Source organism: Echinops telfairi, unplaced genomic scaffold (assembly GCF_000313985.2).
Source record: "Echinops telfairi isolate 266 unplaced genomic scaffold, ASM31398v2 ScPeMD7_7407;HRSCAF=8445, whole genome shotgun sequence".
Classification (NCBI taxonomy): Eukaryota; Metazoa; Chordata; class Mammalia; order Afrosoricida; family Tenrecidae; genus Echinops; species Echinops telfairi.
The window spans coordinates 5,390,831-5,397,273 of record NW_022111307.1 but is presented as its reverse complement, the minus strand read 5'-3'; positions in this window follow the sequence as shown (position 1 = coordinate 5,397,273).

Sequence of the window (6,443 nt, the reverse complement as noted above, 5' to 3'; positions counted from 1 at the left end):
GGGAAAGGAAGTGGGTGTTAACAAACCCAGGTACAAGAGAATAACAAGTGATCTAATGGTGAGGAGGGGAAGGAGACCTGGCGGGGCTTGATCAGGGCAATGTAACCAAGAGGAATTACTGAAACCTAAATGAAGGCTGAACATGATAGTGGGACAAGAGAAAAGTAAAAGGAAATGGAGGAAAGAACTAGGAGGCAAAGGGTATTTATAGAGATTTAAATACAGGTATGTACATATGTAAATGTATTTATATGTGACAAGGGGGAAATAGAACTATGTACATATATTTATAGGTTTAGTAATAAGGTAGCAGATGGACACTGGGCCTCTACTCAAATACTCCCTCAACACAAGAACACTTTGTTCTATTAACCTAGCATTCCATGATACTCACCTTCCCAACACGATCACTGAAGGCAAAGCAGGTGCATAAGCAAATGTGGTGAAGAAAGCTGATGGTGCCCGGTTAACAAAAGGTATATATATTCTAGGGTCTTAAAGTCTTGAAAAAAGCAAGCAGACATCTAGCTGAGAAGCAATAAAGCCCACATGGAAGAAGCACACTAAACTGTGTGATCATAAGATGTCGATAGGATCAGGTATCAGGCATCAAAGACCCAGAACAAAAAATCATATCATTCTGAATGAGGGGGAGTGTGGAGTGGAGACCCAAAGCCCATCTGTAGACAATTGGACATCCCCTTACAGAAGGGTTGCAGGGAGGAGATGAGTCCATCAGGGCTCCAATGAAACACACAACTTTCCTCTAGTTCTTAAATGTTTCCCCCCCCTCCCCACTATCATGACCCCAATTTTACCTTACAAATTTGGCTAGACCAGAGGATGCACACTGCTACAAATAAGAGCCCGCAACAGGGGGAATCCAGGACAGATAAACCCCTCAGGACGGATAATGAGAATAGAGATACCAGGAGGGGAAGGGGAAGGTAGAGGGAGAAAGGGGGACACAATGATCACAATGCTCTACATATAACCCCCCCCACCACAGGGGGAAAAACAACAGAAAAGTGAGTGAAGGGAGACAGTGGACAATGGAAGATATGAAAATAATAATAATTTATAATGTATCAAGGGTTCATGAGGGAGGGGGTGGGGGAGGGAAAAAATGAGGCATTGATACCAAGGGCTCAAGTAGAAAGAAAATGCTTTGAGAATGATGAGGGCAACAAATGTACAAATGTGCTTGACACAATGGATGGATGGATGGATGTGATAGGAGCTGTAAGAGCCCCCAATAAAATGATTTAATAAAAAAATTTTAAAGGAAAGACAAACAAATGCAGGAAATTCCAGATCACCTTGCTTTTGTAAAATGATTGATCACTAGAATCTGAACCCACTGTCATCACGTTACTTCTCAAACAGTTGACAGTCTGACATTCGGCCTGCTGCGCCGCCAGGGCCCCTGGATGATGACGATCCAAAAGAAAAACGAACTCATTGCCATCAGGTCGCTTATGACTTGTGGCAACCCTGCAGGGCAGTGTAGAACTGTCCCTGTGGGTTTCTGAGGCTGTAACTCTTTATGGGAGTAGAAAAGCTCATCTTTCTTCCTCAGTGTGGCTAGCGGTTTCGAACTGCTGGCCTTGCAAACCTCGGCCCAATACATAACCATTGAGCCACCAGAGTTCCCTCTGATTATACATCTATCAACTTCTAATTGAAAAGGCTTTAAGAAATCCTTTAAAGCAAATTTATTGTCTCCACACAACCTTTAAAACATAAAGTTTTTAAAATTTAAATTATTTTATTGGGGGCTCGTACAATTCTCATCACAATCCATACATACATCCATTGTGTCAAGCACATATGCACATTTGTTGCCCTCATCATTCTCAAAACATTTGCCTCCCACTCTAGCCCCTAATATCAGTTGTTCATTTTCCCCCTCCCTCCTACTACCCCCACCCTCATGAACCCTTCATAGTTCATAAATTATTATAGTTTGGTCATATGTTACCCTGTCCGATGTTTCCCTCTGCCCTCTTCTCTGCAGTGCATCCCCCAGGGAGGAGGCAATACTTAGATTCTTGTCATTGGTTTTAGAGGATGATTACATAAACTCAGATTGTATTTTGTTCATGCATTTTATTTTATTTCTTTAAAAATTTATGTTTTATAATTGGTTCTAAAAAGAAAACATAAAATTTTAAAGAAATAAAATAAAATGCATGAACAAAATACAATCGGAGTTTATGTAATCATCCTCTAAAACCAAACTCACCGCCATCAAGTTGATGCTGACGCATAGCAACTCTACAGGATAGGGTAGGGCTGTTTCTTTAAGTTTCCGAGATTGTAGCTGTTAACAGGAGTAGAAAACCTGGTTTTTCTCCCTTGGGATTCCTACTCTTCCTCCTAATGGGTGACTGGTGGTTTCGAACAGCCAACCTTGTACAATGCATAACCACTACACCACCAGGGGTCCCCCTTCTCAAATAATTTGTTAAATGGTTTTGTGTGTTTGGGGTGGGGAAAATAGTTAGAACTCTTCTTCCGTTTTACCATGTGAGAAATAAAAATGCAGTCATAACATTTTAGTTCACGTGAACAAAAGAAGTTATTTTTACCGAATGGTAAATTAGAGTTGCGAAATTCTAAACACCTGCCTTATAAGCCAGATAAGCTATTACTGCTTATACTAATATTTTATGCAATCATAAATATGAGTATACAACTGGATTGAGTGTCAATTTATAAAGCATACTAGTCACTACACAAAGAAGCATAAACACTCATTTCTTGTTAGCTCACCCTCAAGCTTTCATCCTGACCATTGAAACTACTCCACACAGCGTCACCAAAAACATCCATCTTGCAAGCCTAGTAGTCAATTCTTGTGTTGTTAGATGCCATCCAGTAAGATCTGATTCATAGGGACCCTATCTATGGACCATAGAACCAAACACTACCCAGTCCTACACCAGCCTGACAAGCGTTGCTATGTTTTAGTCCATTATTGCAGTCAATTCATCCCTTTGAGGCTCTTCCTCCTTTTCATTGACCTACTTCCCTGACACTGTTCCCTCTGAGTGACATGTTCAAAGTATGTAAGTGCCACTCTCCCTTCTAGGGAGTATTCTAGCTGTCCTTCTTCCAAGACAGATATGTTCCACTATCCTGGTCAAACACCAACATCTAATGATATAGCAAAACTATATCATTATATAGTCTATATAGGTCTATATAGTTTTACAGACCTATAAAACTATAGCTAGATTATAAATCTAAATCTAACTCTATATAACAAAAACCAAACCAAGCACAATGCCGTCAAGCCAATTCTGACTCATAGCCCTGTAGGACAGCGTACAACTACTCCGCGAGGGTTTTTGAGACTGGAACTTTTTATAAGAACGGACAGATTCATCCTTCTTCTACAGAGAGGCTGGTGGACTTGAATGGCCAATCTTGCAGTTAGCAGCCCACTGTGTATCCCATTTTGCCAACAAGATAATAAAAACTCCAGTACTCTCGTGTCATTGACCATGAAGCTACAAGTATACCTTGGTGAGGACCCTCGATGAAGAGACCTTGTATTTCACCATCTTCGGGTAGTTTTAAGGTACAAAAGAGACCTCAGTCTCAAATACAACCAAAGGAGAACATTTATTAAATCTTAAAAGGGATAAAGACAACATATAAACATGACACATTATTCAGATGAGGGAGACATTTAGCTTGATGGCAAAATGGCATCCCAGGATTTGTTCAGATACCGAGCCTTACAAAGAACATGGGGTGTTCAAATGACGTTGGGGTCCCCCCCTCCAAAAAAAAGAACATGGGTGGGCAAAGGGAACGGTCATAAAAGTAGATCAGTATATCACAATTATAGGTGGGACCACAAAAAGCAGGAATAGGACCAAGATTGGGACAAGTACATTGTTAAATATAAGGGCTTACAAGATTGGTCCAGGGCCTTCCAACCAAGGCAGTCAGGGTATGGCTGATAGGACAGGACTGAAGAGTATGCAGCCCCCTGTCCTGTCCCCAGTATGGTGCTATGAATCAAGGACACACCCAGGCAACCCCCTAAGAGAGACTACCCTCCCTGGGCTGAGTAGAGAGGGGTCCAAAAGCTCACTGTCATGAAGCTGATGCTGACTCATAGTGACCCCATAGTAACTGCCCCTGTGGGACGGGTGAAGATAATCTATTTTCCAAATACACTCTGCTTAGGTCAAGATTATCCCTGGTTATTGATCAGAAACTATTCAATGGAGGCTTAGTTTATCTGGGGATCCTGCAAATGGATTTGGGGCTGTCACTGTCATACACGGTCTTTTAGAAACTGAGGTGGTCAGAATTTAAGCTCTCATACAAGACTATAGAGTTCGGCAGAGTGAAGTGTTGCCTATAGGGGAAGACATGGCAAGCTGATTCTGTAAATATCGCTCATGCTGACTTTGTTAGGTGCCGTTGAATCCGTTCCAACCCACAGCGACCCTCTGCCCAACAGAACAAGACATTGTCCGCTCCTGTGCCATCCTCACAGTTTCCTATGCTTGAGTCCACCATTGCAGCCACCGTTTAAATCCATCCCCTGAAGCCTTCTCTCCTTGGTTTGACCTTTTAGCAGTCCATGGTACTTTCAATATTTTTATCCAGCACCACAATTCAAATGCATCAATTCTTCTTTGGTCTTCTTTGTTCAATGTCCAGCTTTCACATGCACATGAGGCAAAGGAAAATACCATGGCTTGGGTCAGGCACAACTTAGTTCTCAAAGTAACATCCTTGTTCAACACTCTGAAAAAGAGCTTATGTAACCGAATGACCTAATGCAATTCGTCTTTCGAGTTCTTGACTGCTGCTTCCATGAGTATTGACTGTGGTTCCAAGCAAGACAAAATCCTTGACAACTTCGACCTTTTCCCCGTTTATCATGATGTGACCTATCGGTCCAGTTGTGAGGATTTCAGTCTTCTTTACATTGAGCTGTAATCCGTCCTGACAACTACATACCTTGATCTTCATCAGCAAGTGCTTCAAGTCCTCCTCACTTTCAGCAAGCAAAGTTGTCGTCTGCATAGCACAGCTTATTCATAAGCCCTCCTCCAATTGATAGCAAATTCTTCTTCATGTAATTCAGAATTCATATAGTTCTTCTTCATATAATCTCCATGTTGTCCTCTGGTGGCTTGAATGTTGATGTGCTGCTGGAAGGTATGTTGCTGGTGTTTCAAAGGCCAGCAGGGACATCCAAGGGGAGCAGATTTCAGGGGAGCTTCCAGACTCAGAACAGCCATGGGAAGGGACTCAGCGCCTCCCCACTTTGGAGGAAGAAGCTGCTGCAAGCCATATGCAGATGCCCTGTGTGAGGTCACAATGAGTCAGAATCTACTCCATAGGAAGGGATTGGGTGTGAGTGGAAGTAGACTTGATGGCAGTGGGTTGGGTTTTGGTTGTTATTTTTCCTACACGTATACCATAGGAAAGGAGTCCTGGTTTTTCAGTGGGTTACTTGTTGGGCTGATGACTACAAGGTAAACAGTTTGAAACCACCTGCCACTCTTCAGGAGAAAAATGAGGCTTTTGACCACCATAAAGATTCAGTCGTAGACCCCATAAGTTGAGTGGGTAACAGTTGCTATGAGTTGACATAAACTCAGTAGCAGTGAGTTTGGTTTGTTTTTAGAGCATATGAGACGTCCTTTGTTTTAATCGTTAGGTAATTTTAATCAGCATTAGAAAAATACAAGTGAAACCTCAGATTTCCCTGAGAATAAGTAAGTGGAAGTGATGTAAAGAAAATTAGGAACGTAATTTAGATGGCACTCAGGTGCATAGTTAAAGAATGGCTGGAGCTATTCCAGAGACACAAGGTCTATAAAATGCTACTTCACTTCAGCATCCTCGACACAGGGACGGGAGCTTAGAAGCACCATTAACCAACTCCTGCCCCAGACCAGCTTCAGGTTAGGAGCGAAGGCAACCTGCACGATTCACAAATAGCATCAGTGAAAGCAACAGTGCCATGAACCAGCGAGGAAGGGGAGCCCGAGCAAGAGGAATCTGAGCTGGAGGGCGGGCCTGCCACTCTCAGCTTAGGTTCCTTAATGTGGAGAAATCAGATCTTTTAGAAGTTTTTTGTTGTTAGTGAAGTATCATTTGTGGAATTAAAAAAAAAAAAAGAAGAGAAACTGCAAGTCGAAAAGTAGTTTGCTTTACAGGCTGGACACTGTAAAAAAAAAATTCACTGCCATCCAGTCAATCCCAACTTCTAGTGACCTTGGGTAGGCAAGCCCCAAATGGAGGCACTTCACCTTTGTTTTGTCCCCCCCCCTTTTTTTAGTTCTTTAAAGCATTTTATTGGGGGCTCGCACAACTCCTATCACAATCCATGCATCCATCCACTGTGTCAAGCACATTTGTACATTTGTTGCCATCATCATTCTCAAAACATTTGCTTTCTACTT